Consider the following 17,236-nt stretch of genomic DNA (forward strand, 5'->3'; position numbering starts at 1 on the left):
CAAGTAAGCTTTTTTGGGGGAACATTCCTGCTTCAAGCAGAAATCTAGAAAAACTTTCCCCTCACCCCCATCGTTCCTTCCTTTTTCCTGAACACCAGGAAGGAAACAGAACAAATGTTACCTTTTCTTTTCCTTGCCAACCACAATGAAAATACATTATAATGCACAAATGCCACAGGGCTGCCTGTAAAATCCATTTCAGCAAGGCCCTGCAAAGAGCTACATTGCCGAAATGATTTATACTGTACGTGACTGAGCAAAGCCCTGGGCTGAAACGGATGGAAAGCAACTCACCTAAACCTCTCTGTGCACTGATATTTGTAATCTATTCAGACAACAAATTATGAATAATACGGAAAGGAATCCAAAGTGCTGCTTTAATTCCCTCGCATGCACTCACATTAATAGAGGTGAGATCTGGAGCCAAACCCCACCGCCATCGCTCGGCCACCAACCAGGAACCTGGGCTCAGGCTAGGGCAGCAGGAGCAGGGCAGGGAGATGGGTGAGAGGTAAAAAGCCTCCAGCGTTTTCCTCTCACAACAGGTTAATAAGCTATGACCGTGGTTTGTCATGCTGCTGCCGGACCCTGGAGAGGAAAGTCATCACTGTCACGGGCACAAGAAATCCATATTTATGTTGTCTACGTTCTGCAGTCTTTAAAGGCAATTAATGATGCTTGATGCTAGACAATTAAAAAAAAAAAAAACTTCTGGAATACTCAGCAGTGATGATGATGATTAGTTATCAGCTCTAAGGAATTTTTAGCAGCCCTGTTGCATGGCTGTCTCAACCCAGCCTCTTCAAACTGCGGCCCGGACGCCACAGAGCTGCAATTATTTGGCAGGTATTCTAGTCCATCTCCCTAAAATCTTTCCATCCCTAATTGCTATGCTTTTATAAGAGGTGCTGCTTCCTTTAACGAGTCAAAAGTTTCTCCTTCATTTATTGGTACTGCAGATGCTTTAGGTTGAGGAAGAAAATGAGATAGTTTTGAAGTCTTTCATGACTCTTCCTGTTCCTTGTGGCTTCCCCTGTAGAAGCATATGCTCTGGACCATTAATCATTGGTGAGGTTCATTTTCCAGCACAGTTTATGCTTCTGTGAATTTGAAAAGTTAATAGGTGTTTCTAGGTGTTTTTTTCCTCTGTTTTGTTATATGTCTTACCGTATGCTATGAAATAAGGAGCTCTTTTCTCCTAAGTAATTTTTTCCGCTTTTATTTGATCTCAGACTACTGCAAACAAGCACTCCTTAACGAATCACCTCTGCACTGTAATGTAGTAACTACATTCAAAAGTGAAAAAAAATAATTAGCCTTTGGCTCATTCTGTTACAGTATGTTTGCTTGCTGTATGTAAACAGACATCTTGAACACATTAATGACACTTCTCAAAATAAGTTTAAATGCTTGTTTAATCAGTCTTTCCCTAAGACTAGCATGTTTTCTGCACAGTTCAGAAGAATGGCGGGTAGGAATCTTCAAAACCACTTCTGAACAGCTCCAGACAATTTTAACTTGTATCTCTTAGGCACTCTGAGATTATACAATCAAATCCTTAAAATTGGTACAGCCGTATTCAGTTTGGGGAGTCTTAAAGTACTGTTAGTGACAACCTGTAACTCATTTAATAACAAATGGCTCTGGGAATTTTCGCAGTTCTCCGAATGTACTGACACGATAAATAAATGACCTGGGTTCTTTCCAAGAAGCACATAAAGGCTACTTAAACTTTACCAGCATTGGGGGGGGTATTTTTTCCTCACAGCATGGAATTGGGCAACAGTAAACTCTGCTTGCGAAGTTTCTATTCAAAACTGTGGCTGATGCAACTTGCATTGCCTTGCGACCAAGCAGGCGTGAGGCGATGCTGGCTGTTGGGGCACTGGTGATGGTGGTTGCAGGATTTCTTTCCGGTGTGATCCAAGTTATCTGGAGCAGACACAGCACTGTTCAGGGCCAGTTTTGTATTATATTGCTTTTCATAAATAATATTTTGCAGAATGGTTTTTGAAAGGCAAGTGGGAAAGAAATAGCACAGGGAAACGTGTGGAAAGAGATGGGATGTACATTGAAAGAAGTTAAGGAACCTGGTAACAAGTACAAAAAGTCAAGTGTGGACATAGCCTCAAAAGATCAACTCAGCAAAAGCTATCCATGCTGTAGCTACCCATCCGTTAAGGACTGGTTTGAATACGGCAGTTCTGTGATGACAGTTTCTATACCATTAAACTTTACTGTCAATGAAGATATGATTATTAGTAAATATTGGTAGATATCTAATTAGTAGATATTGATAAGGGAAGCAAAATACAGCAGCTCACTTTTTTTTTTTTTTTTTTTTGCTGTGTTTATTGCTGCTTAAAAAGGGGTTGTCTGTGTGTTTCCTTCCTTCCCTGTCTGTCCAGAGCAGCCGTCATACTGTTTTTTTCCAAGGAGTGGAACGATAATGTCATTTCAGCCTAATAAGGCTTTAAAATACATTGCAGAGAATTTAAACAGACATCTGCAGTATGCAGTGCTGATGGGAAGCTGTAAAATACACTAAAAGAAAAATCTTGAAAGCAGTGGAATAGTTTCCCTTGAAAGGCTGCAGTAGCTTACACTTGTATTATACTTTTCATAATGCAAGTGAATGTTACGAGTTCTTGTGAATTCAACTGGGAAAAAGGGGGAAGGATACAGACGGTGCCTAATGGGCTTCTGAGTGTTTGTAATCTCTTGAAGAACAATTTTAACATGCCAGCTCTAAGCACTAAGCTCCTCTCTGAGTTAGGGGTGAACATCTCTTTCAAAGACCAAATGACCCAGTTAAGTGACAGAGGCACTTCTGTTCTCAGGAGAACCTGAATCTGTCTTTGAACTTTCCTGGGCCAATACAATAGAAGAAAGCAGTATTGAAGGGATTATTGAACCTTGTTGGATTCAAATTGAGCATTGCAGTGAAATTTTAGTGATTTATTCTACACCACCATGTCGTGAAGGCAGAGAGAAACAACAGAGGAAAGGAATGTTATGAAATTAAGCCAGTACCAGTCACTAGCTATCCATCAGTGATTTATATATTCAAAGGAGGAAAAAAAGCAGTGAAGTGCAAGAAAATATTCAGAAAGACAGTATCCTTGCTGAGTGAGAGGAGAGGAGGTCTGAAGTCCCCCCATTATTCACTGGAAAATGATGGTGTTTTCTCTGTTCAGAGGCTCCAGGATCCTCTTCTGGATAATTTTGCTGTTACTGGCAGGTTATAGACTAGAAGGAAACAAGGGAAAGTTGTTCCCTGTCTCTTATGCCCTTGTTGAGAGCAATGGGGAGGATGGAGGGCACCAAAGGGTAATGCAGCCGTGGTGAGTCTTGCTATTGCTGCCGCCACTCCTGAGTGTCTGCTCTCCCTCTATGCTGGTCCGTGCTCCCTGCACCATTGCAAACTGGTGTGGGGTCCTCGACCGTGGTGCTCTCCGCGCTAACTCTGCTGATACAGCTTTTGTTTGCTTAATGAATCAGATTCAGTTTCTTACATGATGATATAATTAGAAAGAAGGAAGATTTGGGAATTTTTGATGCTCAGATCATTCAATTCTCCTAAAGATTAGAACTTAATTAAATGTGAAAACATAGCACCTGGATACGTGCGGATACTCACCTCTGCAGGGGTCCTGTCTGTGCTAAGAGAAGGTTGCCTTCCTTCATTCTTCATTTGCTAAGGCAGGTGTTGTGGCACCTCAGTGAAGACAAGCGTATCAGGGTTAGCCTAGGATGTGTTGTTTTACATCACACCACTCCCACACGTGTCTTATAGTAAGAGAGAAAGAGATGTTAGGAAATGTCAGCCAGAGTTCCCTGTCGTGGAAATGAAATCCATTTCCTCCTGAGGCTTTGGCTTTCTTTGTTTTGGAGGCCCAAGGTGATGCATGTTCTGTCCTGATCCAGACTGATGTATTACGCCTGTGTTGTGAGCGCTTCCTCCCAGCGGCTGTCTGCACAACCTGTCCGCTGGGATCACGTGGTATTTCATATCTCGTCTGTCAAAGGAAATTTGTTGTCAGTTTGTAGTGCTGAAAGTAGGTCTTCAAAGATGTGCTGTTGTTAAAAGTTTCTGTATTGCTGACTTTAATGGATCCCTCATAGTTCAATAATGTTTAATGTATCTCAGTCTCTGCAGGATTTTCTTATCTGCAGCATATGTCTTCAGAAGAGCACTTCTACAGAGTAGTTTGGCACTTTGTAAACGCTTGTAACTAATGGACATAGCAGCAGGGTCTGGCACCTGTGTCAACTTCCGTCAGTTTTGTTTCAGACCTCTTAAAGAAAAATTTAATACAAAAACAAAACAGAAATCTAAGCAAAACATAAAACCTTGTGTTAAGAATTTCCTAGTGAACTGATACTTTGTTTTTTCTAGCTTAAGAGTAGTCTTTTCTAGTTTAAAAGTAGTCTTTAAAATGTCAAAGAGCTAAAAATGATGTGCCAAACATCTGTGGATCAGGATTAGGATGCTCTGCCAGGAAGAGAGTCCCCTTTGTGCTTAGCGGGCAGGTAGTATAAAATGCAAATTCTGATCTGTGTTTTCTTGTATAAACAGAACAAATGACATGATAGGCAAGGATCTTTGTCATACTTAGCCTAAGGTTTTTCCCTTCTTCCAGAGTTTCATTTTGAAGATGCAATGACTCTGTTCAAGTGAAATCTTATTTTTGCTATTTGATAGAGCAGCTTGCAATTTATACTTCCAGCTATAAAATCTACACAGAGATGCAATTGCTTACCTAAAGTAAATGGATTGTCACTTGATTTTTATTTAAAAAGGCTCTTGTTAGAGTTGAAAAATAGATCCAGAAAACTAGAAGGATGCTTACAAGGACTTTAAAATAATTGAAAAATGTTTTCCAGTTATGAAGAGGAAAATCATGTATAGGTGTATGTTTCGAAGGACAAGGAGGAGGTTGGGAATAAATAACTGTGTAGTTTCTGAAAAACATTTTTAGCATCTCTTGACACAGTTTCTGGTCTAGTAAGCTCTTACATATGTGTATGATGTTCTACATCATGTATGCTTTAGAGTTAATGCACTCTTACTGATATTCTATTTTCCTTTTTTGGCTATGTTATAATGCTTTAAAAAATGTTTTAAGAATGTTTTAAGGGGAGAGAGCAGTGTTTCATTTCTACCCCTTTAACTATGCCTAGTGCTAAAATAATAATGGTTTGAATAATACGGTAATACATAAACTAATAAAATAATAGTGGTCTGAATGTATCTAAATAAAAATGTCCTATGATGGAAGTAAGAGGCCTATTTTTATGGCTTTCAGTAAAGGTCATATTGTAACTACCCTCCAAATGTGGCAGGAAGTAGCCACAATAAGAGTTTTTGTTCTTCTTGATTTCTTTTTTGGTTAAAGAATGTTGAAAGCAACTGATGAATAAAATCTCTCTTCTAGCTGCCTATGCTAAAAGCAAGCGTAGAAGAAAAAGAGAATTCCTGTCAAATGCACTGCAATTTCTAGTCTCTCCCAAGGTAACTTTCCGAGGTATTAGACAACACTTATGCTATATTGGTGATTCAAAATCATCCTCAACATTTTAAAAAAAAAAAATCTCCTAGGGGTTGTCTTGTCCATAATTAAAATAAATTTTGCATTTGGAATGTAGTGGCTGTGTTGCTAACAAAAACCATCTTGCTTATATAGAGCAATGTTGGCACTACAGTACTGTTAGCAACAGCAAGAGTGTTCATCTGAGAGTAATGTAAACAAATTTATCTAGAAGACAAATAAAGAGCAAGTAATTTGACTCAGAGCCAAAACTGTGACTGCTACAGAGATTTTCTGCTCTAAAGTTTGCTCTTTAAAGTAATCATATTAAAAATGTTTTAGCATTGACATGCTGTATTTGTAGTAGAAAACTAACTTTTTTCATCAATTTGTTTTGTCACTTCTGAAGACCGCCTTCACTTGGTGCCCACCGCAACAAAGCTGCATAAAGCAGCCTTGCTCCCACCGTGCCAGCCGGGCCGGGGAGCTGGTGCTGCGAGGCCTGGTGGGGCACAGCTGTGTGTTCCTCTGGCAAATAGACACTATTGGCACAGAAATAAGTCTCAGACTTCGTTCGTTTTGGGACATGTTTCCCTTGGTCACGTTGGAACTGGCTTAGGCTGCTTGGAGAGTTTAGGTGGGAAATGTTTGTCTTGACATGGGATCCTGGACTAATTTTGGTTGGATATTTGGGCTTGCTTATACTTGAGAATGTTTTCGTGTTGAATCAGGCTAAAAGCACCTTGATTTTATTAACGGCAACTATTTCTGGATAACAGTATGGGAGGACGTTCGTATTGCAGAATTGGTGTGCCTGTTGAAACTCTTCTGTTTTCAAAAACGTATTTTATTCGAAGGAAGTGACAGCTATATGTGGAGCTAATCAGACTGTAACCATTTCTGAAAATCCCAAGCACAGACGTTCGTGATGTTGGAGGAAAAGGGATGTTAGCTAACTTCTGATATACGTGGATTGTTTGTTTGGGGCTTTGGGGTGAGAGTTGGCTGCTTTTCTTCTTTTTTCTTTCCTTTTAAATATGGAGATACTGTAAGTGAGGCAGACATTTATCAGAGTTAGTCAACAATCCCTGATATAAAGACCAGCAGGATTATGTAATGTAAGGCACATGTATTATTGCTTCAGAAATTTTCCACATGGAGTCTTTTGCAGTATCTTTGCCAAAATTGCCCATCTGTTCCCAAGCACAAGGTGTGCAAAGCATACGCTGCTTTGCTCTTGTTTCCAAACCGCAGTGATTTCCTTCTAGGAGCAGCAGTTTGCTGCTGGGCAGCTCCAGCGCCTGCCCGCGCCTGCGGCAGCACTGCACTGCGGCACTGCAGGGCATCGTGCGGGCTGCGCTGCGGGCTCTGCCTGGCAGAGCGTCGCCGGTCGATTTGAGCAGCTGTGGAAAAGCACCTTGTCTGCAAGGGCCGTGACCTGTTTTTGCGAGCACCAAAAGAGAAGGTGGCATAGTAGGACATCTAGGTCCTCATGCAGCCATGACAGCATTGTACTGGAGAAGCTAGTTAATCAGTGTTCTGGATGAACACTGGAATATGGAAAAAAGAATTAAAGAAATGTGTGTTTGTATCTTTTTTTGGACAAAATGAGTGTAATGAACTCCTGAAGTTTTCAGAACTTTTATAGAAAATCCAAGGGTGTTAATTCAGCAGTTAAGTCCTAGCTGTTACCTAATTTGCTAGGAAACTATGCACAGGAATTGAACTTTGTTATAATGAATTCGTAATAGAGAGATGAGATCTTTCACACTTTCTTTCTAAAAATCTTAGATGCTTCCATTAGAAGATACTAGGCTGCAGCAGTGAGTACATTAGAAAACTATTCACCTGTTGCTGAGTGACTCTCGAGTATTAATAGATGTCCACAGCAAATACCAGTCTGGTAAAAGACCCTTATACATAGCTGGTGTTAGTAGTTACCTCTGGGACTGGCAGGGGTCAATATTAATACTTCACCAACCATTCTATGGCTTAGCAGTAGATGTGGAACAACTGAAAGTATGAAACAGGAGGGATTACAAAGGAGTTTGGGCCAATCTGGTTAGATGTTTCAAACAGTTTAAATGAACTAGGCTGAAGAGTAACGTTAGCTTGACAAAGTTAATCTTGCCAAGCTGAAGCTACAGGCAGCAGGTGCTTGTGCGGCTTGTCAGAGGGTGCTTCTGGAGTGTGAAGGACCAGATGCTCCTAGAGCGAGGGAGAGCACAGCTTCTGCTCATCAAGGCTGGTGCATAGCTTCCCAGGCTCACAACTGCTCTGCAAGCGCAGGATCATGGGATAATTCAAGCCATCAGTCTAGGGCCATGGGAAAATCCTGAGTGCTTTATAGGAGCATTTATGTAAGCAAAATATTATGGCTTAATGCATGTGATACTAAAATGTCAGAACAGCTGCCAGAGCGTCTTTACAGTTGTCATGCTGCAAGGCCAACAGATAGACTCATAAATTTAATGCTGAGTGAGCCCTTCAGCCATGAATAATGGTGACTCTGGCTTCCTGCAGCTGCCACAAATCCTCTTGATCTGCTTAATGCCCTGTGTGTCTTTTTTTTCTCCTTCTTCTAAAAGGGCTGCAGAGGATTTGGAAGATGCTGTGTTGCAGGACCAAACCCATCTAGGAGTCCTGGGGGCTCCAAGTTTGGGCAGTGTTCTTAGGGGGATGGAGGAGCCACAGCAGCTGGAGGAAAATGAGTTTTTTTTTTTTTTTTTTTTTTTTTCATCGGGATCTCTAGACTCCTCTGGTGTGGCCCAGTCACAGGAAGCAACTCCATGAAAAACGGTTGTGAAGCTCTTCTGTTATTCGTGGAGTAGGAATGGACATGAAGGTTCTCTTTCCTTTTGTAGAAAGACTAGGAAAAGAAAGTAGAACAGGTCCAAAGCTGCTGCTCTTCCTATGCCTCTTCTCCTCTTTGCCTTCTCCCCCCTATTCTCTTCTCCCCACTTTGAAAAGAAAGCCCTTCTCAGACAAGCTCTCTAACTTTCTGGAGCAGGCCCTAGGCAGTCCCACAAGTCTCCTTTGAAATAACATCAGCAGGGAGATAGGACCCTCCTTTGCTCTACCGTCTCCCAAGGAGCTGAGCTGACAGTAGAGGGCCGGGGCCTTCTGGTGCCACACAGTGTGTGGATTGAGGGGGGAATGCTATGCCAGCAGAGCTCTCCCACGTGGCCAAATTAGGTGATAGTGAACAGGCTAGAGCAGTAATTTTGGAGTAATTTGGATGTTCTTAGGTTCTTGAAAGCATAGAATAGTCCCTAGAGGCACAACTAGGTGTTAAGAGAAAGTTGTGTCTGGGATGTCTGGTGCTTTGCAAAGAACAGCTCTCTAATGCAGTTATTGTCTATGCAAAAAGCATCCCAGCAAAGCAGTAAGATCAAGGAAAACCTTCAAAGGTATTCTGCAGCGAGGTACACCAGAACAGTGACTGTTCAAAGAGAAAATTCAGAATACTTTTATCCTCTGAGGGGAAAATCAGTTCTCATTGTAAACTGCATTGCTGCCTCTAATTATCTGCCACAAACTTTTTCTTGTTCAAAATTTCAACAGAAGGATCTGTCAGACCTGTGGCTGACAGTTTGGTGGGAACAAAGGCAGCCATATCTCTGCTGTCCACATTCAAATGCTCCTTTGCCTGAGCTGTACAAAAACATGCTGACATCCAGCAAGAAAGATAGCTTTCTGCAGAGTATTTACTAATAGCTGTGCTCCTATTCACTGACAAATAAAGTACAATGCTCGGTATGAAACAATATTTTCATGATTTACAACACTTACAGTTCAAAATATATATATGTAATAAAAGGCAAGCATTGTCTGAACATTTATTATTCAAAGTAACAAAAACATTTTGACAAGCCAGAGCAGGCATGTTGTTTGTTTTACTTATTTTCCATCTGCGTGCAAGCATACTGCACTCGGCTAATTTCTATGAGACTCCTGCTCACCAATACTACTTTCTTTGTATTTTAAAGCACACAGGAGAAGCTTTTCACAGCACCCAACTGTAGGTACCTACCTAATGAGCTGAGACGGTCCTACATCCCGTCTATGGACTATGGAAAGACAGAAGCTTCTGGAGAAGGCAGTTCTGGGTAGGGACATAATTTAGCTCCTCTGGACTGCCTTTTCTAGCAGTAGCTCCCACCTGACATTAAAGAGGGTGTTGGAAGAGAACTTAGCAATTAAGGTGGGCACCTGGAGGTCATGTGAGTCTTCCTTTTCTTCCTCCCTTTTTTTTGCCCTTCATAATGTGTACTGCATCAACCTCTCACTGCTCCGAAGAGCTTAAGACTGTTAAGCCCCTGATGTTTTCATCTCACGTTTTATATGTTCTTGAATGCTATCCCAGGATGCCTGTGGTTTCTGACTACATCATCTGCAAGTAGATCACCATGATTAAGGTTGTGGACACCATGATGATTTGCCCATTGTAAGCTGTAACTAACTTTTCTCTCCAGCTTTCTTTCTGTAACTTTCCTGTTTCTCTGCTTTTCAGAGAGCTCCTTGTGTTGTCAAGTACAGACAGTAGCACTAATACGTATGCCAATATGTCATTTGAAAATTGACAGCAGAAACAACTGACTATATTATAAGCAGGATATTATGTGAACATCGGTACTGGTCTCTAAGTAGTGGGAGAGAGCAGAATCTCCAGGGAAGTTAACACAGGAAGCTAAGGCACAGAAACATAAATCATGGTTATCTATTAACCTGTGCACCATGTTGGATCATGGTCTCTTATGCCTCTTTTATTCCTGGGTTGCAGTCAGATTTTGGTTTTGTCCATCCCAATTGCAGGAAAGGAAAATAAATTTCATTTCTATACTGGTCACTGTGGCATATCTTTAGCCTACTGGAAAATACTGCTTTAGCTCATTCTCCTCGACCCGTGAGAGCCTGTGCTACTCTGGCCTCACCATATGTGCGTGAAATGCATGGAAAAGACACTTGCGTGCTGGGAATCTTTAAAACCTGCGGAAGCAAATTTGTTTGAAATCATTCTGTTAACAGTTACAAATCCATTAATACTGTCTTAAATCTGAGGTGCAAAGACTTTTTTTTTTTTTTTTTTGCTGCACATAAATGCACATCTGAAAAGCTTTGGACGGAGGCAGAAGTATGTGAGTGTAAAGAGGGAGCAGAAATGTAACATCAGTTGAATACCCTCATCTGTGAGGAACGAAAGCCTGATTCTCATCTCCCAGTGTCCTGTGGCTAGTGAGCTACTGCCTCTCCTTTAGTGAAACCCTGCCACATCCACTTCTGGAATGATCAATACTTTTGTAACTTTTGCAAGTGGTAACACAAGTGCATTAGGTGTAGCTGACACTATTGACCCCAGTGAAACGAATGCCTTGCAACAAATTTCTCCATTCAGTCAGCTGATCAGCTCTGCTGAGTGCCCAGCGTTGTCATGGAGTGCTGAGTGTCGTCCGTGCTGCCCCAGGGAAATGGAAACTGCATGGGCTTTCAGCCTGGCAGGAGTGTGCAGCAATTTGCAGGATTATGGTCTAGTATAGGGTAAACCAACTTCTTACAGCTTCCTCCTGTCAGGATGACTTGATTTTCCCCTCTTTGTGTCCAAGCTGATTTCAGCATCTCCTTCTTCATAATGCATATCTGGCATTTCAAATGTTATGCTAAAGTAATCAATACTTTACCAATGGCTGGAGAATCCCCAGGGAAAATTGGCTGCAGGAGTCAGAACAGACACTTAACTTCAAGCCTGTTCTCAGAATCAGAGTAGAAAAGACAGTGATGAGAAAGAGCAGCGTTAGGGTTTGCGGAGAGTGGTGGTGTTCTCCTTCGCCGAGATACGTAGTTTTGTTGCCATGTACTAGTTTGGGTGAAATTGTTACAGGAAAAAGTCTGGCATTCTGGTTCAACTGTCTTAATTCAATTCAGTAATATCAATGTAAAACATCCACAGTGCAAAACATAACTTTAGTTGGTCTTAAGTCTGAAATACAGTGCACATTTTATATCTGAACAACCTTATCTGTTGGAATTACCTGAAGAGTTAAACAGCACTGTAATGAGAGAGTTTCACCCAGTGACAAAAACAGACAGCTGAATGGAAATGAATTGAACTGGAACATTACCCAAATGGTAATGTCAGCGTTGGTGGTTTTATGAGGAACAAACACAAAGAAAACTGCTGTCGTCTTACCTGTATGTATCTCTGATGTGCACTGAAGTGGGCAGCAAATCATGGTCTGATGGTCAATTTTGCATGAAATCAAGTGGCTGTGGGGTTCTGCCAGACTGTGCCTCTGAGCCTGCAGGAGCTCCCCAAGGCTAGAGATCACCGTTATCTTGCCTGCATAGGAGAAGTGTCTCTGGGTGGGCTTTTCGGATGCAGTCCAGGAAGTCTGCAGACGCAGGCAGGAGTGGAATGTTGCACTAGGTGTCTGACTCAAGACAACGGGAAATTTCTTACTGCACTCCAACCTCTTGTGGCTGGAGTTTTGCCTTCTCTGGATTACCTTTGATGTGGATTTGGAATGGATTTTTTGGACTGTCCAAAAGGTTCCTTCCTAAAGAAGAAAATATCTGTCATGTCTGTTTTTTGCACCTAATTAGCTCTTGCAACTCACTTTCTGTTCCTTCTTCTTAAATCAGCTTTACCTAGCCTGTTTTCTCTTGAGCTTCCTGGAATGACATAAACCTCTCCAGAACCAAACAAGCAGCTCCATCAAAGCTCCAGTTTGAAACTGTCCTTCTTGTATTATTATTCCAGTGCCATATTCTTTTACTTTAAAACTGGTTCCTAGGATTGTATATGGCATCGTTGTTTTCTTCTAGACAAATACCAGTACTGAAAGCAGAACATTAGAAGCCTAGCTCATATTTCCAGTCCTAGAAAATTTAAGTAATGTTTCAGGAACTGCAGGGCTCAGCTATTTATCCGTTTATAGATATTTCCAAGGGACTATTTTAGGCAAACTTTGTAATGCAGACAAACTGATTCTTAATAACATTTCTAATTCCTTTATAGAATACCTTCTTTTTTCTTTGTAAAATATTATTTATGTTTTTTTTTCTTCTCTTCTGGTTCACCCTATGAAGTCCAACAGCTTTGTAATGTATTAAGGGAGCAAGCTTTATTTTTAATAGAGTAAATATCTTATTACCAATTAACACTGCATTCTCCACTCTTTTATTTGCTAATTATTTAGCTTGAAGCTTTTGGTGATCGCAAAGAGTGTTAAAGGTCAATTTGATGACTCATTCCCTGAAGAGCCAATTCATCAGTGATATTTAACAGGACAGATTATTGCATGTTAATAAAATACTGTTTTCCTTTTTAAAACTTATACCAACATTTCGGCACACGTAATAACAAAAAAACCCATGCTGTTGCATATGTAAAAAAAAAAAAAAAAAGAAAAAAAAAAAAAAAAGAAAAACTTACGGTAAAAACCCATATGGTATCAGCAGTTGCTTTCCTATTATTAAATAAGAAAAGAAAAAAGTGGCTTTCCTATTAACTAACATCCTTAGCTTAAATTCTTATGAGAATAACACAAAAGCCTGGTTTAGAAGCCTTCAAATTAAACATTTCAGTTTCCAGGATACATAAGAGAGGCCTTGGGGAAATACAGAAAGACACAGCAGGGGTCCCTTTGATTCTGCCGCTTATGTTCCTAAACCTGTATAATCTCAGGGCTGTCTGTCTTCCACCTCCAACCAGCCTCTGACCAAAGTTGCAGAGAGCTCTGCGACTGAGTTGCAGACATACTGACCACCATCATAGCTGCTCTTGGAGGAGGTATTTCTCTGGTTAAGAGCTTGGTCCCTTTTGATGCCCCCCAGTAGGCCTTCTTAAGGACTATTTAAGAACTTGCTTCTAACACATGTTGTCTAACTAATTTTCCTAAGCATCTTTGTTGTTTTTAAATGGAAGAGTGATAAAAGTCTACAGTGCCTAAAAGGAGCCTGTTGGGAAGAGCAGTCATTGTGCTGAAGTGTCCTCTCTCATTGAAGCTTACTGAGCATGCTGGGAGAGTCCACTTCCAAAATAAACAGTGATATCCAGCACTAACTTGAGTAGCTGCAGTGTTTTCCTAAGAGGACAGTTCTTCAAAGTCTGCTGCTGAGTGAGTTGTTAACCCCCTCCTGCAAGGCAGGATTCCCAGAACTGCACTATGCCTCTGGGGTGCTGTAATTAAACAAGCAGTGCTTGCTCCCTAGGCTGAGCAAGGCAGCTCCTTTTCAGGGCTCAAAGCTTGGCCTTAGACCTTTTATTTACTTGCAGTGCTGAAGCTGTGTGAGTCATGCACCTTCTTAAAGAGATTTTTGAGCTTGTGTTGTTTCTCTACTCCATTTGTTAACACATATAGTGAACTATTTCCAAATACATCTGAAATCAAGCCATCAGTGGTACACTCAGTTCTAGTAAAGCTAATATTGTTTAAAGCAGTTACTAACAGAATAATTATATCTCCAGGTTTAGAGTAAACCTTTATTTCTTTATGCAACCTCTCAAGTATGGGCTTGGCTAAAATCCAGGAAAGAATATAATATATACATCTAGCTTGAAGAATTCATTTACCTTTTCTTGTCTTTGAGGCTGATGAACTCAATCACATGCTTAATATTAAGGAGGCATTAAAGAGTTCTGCTCAGCTGGGGTTAATATTACATAGATAAGCATAGCCTCCCTGCCTGAAGGGCAGGTAGCAAGATTTTGACTTGAAACAGCAGCTTTAATGGTAACTAAGCAACATAGACAAAATTAGATTGATAGGAACTAGCCTGACTCCCATTTACTGGATCTTGACTAACTTTGTGATGTTTGAAGAGTGAGGTATTTGTCTGATCTCTGAACACAATATGGTCCTGAGGTCTTAAGCCCCTTCCCATCCTCTGCATTAGAGAGAAGTTTTTCCTTACCACTAGCCATTGACATCTGGTTGCAGTGATCAATGCCTTTGATTTCTGAGGCAAGTGCAAGCTGTTGTATTAAATAGTGGCTATGTTCACCTTAAAGATGGCATCATCGCATCCTTTTAACACAGCTGCCTCTGTATTCTCTGTTCATTATAGTGGTTGCAAGTACCATGCTAGGTACAGCTGGCAAAGACCATGACCCTCCTCTGCTGAAGGGGACAAATTGGAGCATCCTTATTTTCCTCCCATTTGGGTGACAGTGCTACAGTAACAGCTCCAGCTAAGTACAGCCTCATGCAGTTATTCACTCTCTCTACTATTATTCTGCAGTCTTTTCTGATAATCCATGACTCAATAACATGTTTATACATATAAATAAACCTAGATCTCATGAGCTTAAATACTTTGTTGAGGACAATTTATTTCAGTTTTTCTGAATTTAGCTTAACTTATCGTGAAATATTGTTTCTATTAAGTCATAACCTTTCTGTTCCTACTTTTACCTCTCGATGTATTCTTTAAAATGCTGGTAGTGTATTTGTGGGCTAAGCTTTCAAATTTCTGTGACTAGGTTTAAAGTTAAAAACAAAGAAACAAACAAAACAAAAGTAACATAACAGCTGGGTTGCTAGATTCTGATTATTGAGAAGAAAAAAAGTGTCTGCATCCCAGTCTGAAACCACATTGTGGCAGGATCACTGAAACTGTCTCAAATGAAGTGGTAGAGAAACACATTTTGAATAACTTTGCTTGCAATTTCAGCAGAGGATTTTCTTTATGCATGGAACCAAGTGACTATAATTGCTATAATTCAACCTGATCCCCCAATGAAAAATAATGATGGGACTTGAACAATATTCCAGCCAGCTGATCTATGGCAGCACGTAAGGCTGCAGCTGGTATGAATAAATGGATTGGATGACATCCTAAAAGATAAATTGGCTTCTCCAGTTTCAGAGGAAACAAAATTATAGGCAAAGATGAAGATAACAAGAACACCTAAATTGGAGTCTATTCAGTTTGGAGTCAATGGCTATGTTGTAAGCTGTTTTTATTTCCTATATACTGCCATGTTTAGGAGCCAGCACAAACGAGAAAAGTTGTCTCAGCCTACAAACTTCATCCCCGTTTTTGTAATTTCTATTTGACATTCACCTGTTCTGTTCCATGTATGTTTCTCTTTAACTTGTAGCTTGGGTTCTTTTATCATTTATTTTGTATTTCTGTCCTTTATCTCTTGGCAGAAAGACCGTTGGACTATCAAGTGTCCTCAGCCTTGATAATCTTCCCTTCAAATAGAACCACCAGCTGGTAGTGGCTATCTGAGAGGATTAGGTGAGGCTTTTTTTTGTTTGTTTGTTTGTTTTGTTTTTTCCTTTCTCATTTCAAACACAACAGAACCAGAGCAGGAGTTGCACAGATCCATGTACTGATGCAGTATATTCCGGAGGTTCCATCTTCTGAGTGCCACTATCGTAAGAATTCACTAAATAGAGCCAGTTTTTGTAAATTTGCTAGTTAAGGAACTGTATTGTAGCAATACAGAAATCTGTACAGGGGAATGGCTTTATCCTTGCAACCCATAGAGCTTAAAAGGTGAATTGTCAGATCAGAATTTTACTTGCCTTTACACCAATAAAACATTTAAGAGGTAATAAATTCTCACTGTATTTGATCAAATTCCCTATTCAGTTACATTATAAAACATCTTATATTGTTCAAATATTCATATTCTTCTTCAGCCAAACACAGCTAAATATGAACTAAACTTTTCTAATGCTTATAAAAATGTACTTTATGATTCTACATTGCTGACACAGTGTGAGGAGTCAGAAGGGCAGCAGTATGCTTTTCTTCAAACTTATGTACGTTTTTTTAGTATGGCGATTTGAGAAAAAATCTGAACCACTATACACCCTAAAACAGGTATTTAGAGACTATGTAAGGAGGGCAGAATGAGACAGCAATACACAATACCTGGGCATCCATAGCATAGGCCTTCTGCACTGCAGTTCTTCCTGTGCAAATGTGCAAATTCCAAAGCTTTATAGAGAAATAGGTTCAAATCAAGGCTCAAGAGTAGAAAAATAAAGAAGAAAACAGAATTAACAAAACTATTAAGTAAAATGAAAATGGAAGTATCCCACATATACACTGAACTGAGATTTTTATGATAATACTGATTCCACATTAAATACATTTTAATATATTGCTTTCTGTATGTTATTTAAAGGTGTGTGTGTTGTATAGGCTTAAATTATCATTAGACATTTATTAACTGATAAACTAACAGATGATCATGTTCTGTGGATGCATTTGCTGAGAACTGCAGCAAATTCTTTGGGTATTAATGTGAACTAACAGAAACACCGCATCTTTTTAAGCAACTAAAAATGTCATCTTTTTATAGGTGAGAGGTTTAGATATGTTATTAAACCATTATGCTGGTCTTTTGGAAATACTGTATTGCTGCTTGCTAATACAGAGATCTGAATGCAGGTGCACATGTTGGGTTTGAATATTTTGTACCTCCTCCTGACTTAGAACCAAAGACAGTAAGCTGATAAATTACACCTCTGCTAACTTACAGTACAGTGTGCTAACCATTCCTCAGGAGATTAAAGTGAGGCAGCTGCTTTGCTAAATTGGCAGTAGAGTTCTTATCACTATGTTTAGGACTATGCTTTTCTTTGAAACTCTGGCTATATTTTTATAAGTGCTTTAATTATTGATTTTATGGTGGCCATGCCACAATTTTTCCACTGTTCACTATCTATTTGTGCTGTCTTTTTCAC

The 17,236-nt window shown here is 40.1% G+C and overlaps 2 protein-coding genes across 3 annotated transcripts in view; both read left to right on the plus strand.

Annotated features, from left to right (window-relative positions):
- Positions 1–15,664, plus strand: part of PIKFYVE (phosphoinositide kinase, FYVE-type zinc finger containing) — a 143,185-nt gene extending 127,521 nt beyond the window's left edge. For both annotated transcript variants that reach the window (XR_009958833.1, XR_009958835.1), the window contains one exon: positions 14,598–15,664. The gene's annotated coding sequence lies outside the window, so the exon portion shown is untranslated. The remainder of the gene's footprint in view (positions 1–14,597) is intronic.
- PTH2R (parathyroid hormone 2 receptor) overlaps positions 1–17,236 on the plus strand; it is a 122,760-nt gene that overhangs the window by 59,043 nt on the left and 46,481 nt on the right. Inside the window, exon 4 of the mRNA XM_062579353.1 lies at positions 15,686–15,776. The gene's annotated coding sequence lies outside the window, so the exon portion shown is untranslated. The remainder of the gene's footprint in view (positions 1–15,685; positions 15,777–17,236) is intronic.

This window comes from Rhea pennata, chromosome 6 (assembly GCF_028389875.1).
Source record: "Rhea pennata isolate bPtePen1 chromosome 6, bPtePen1.pri, whole genome shotgun sequence".
NCBI lineage: Eukaryota > Metazoa > Chordata > Aves > Rheiformes > Rheidae > Rhea > Rhea pennata.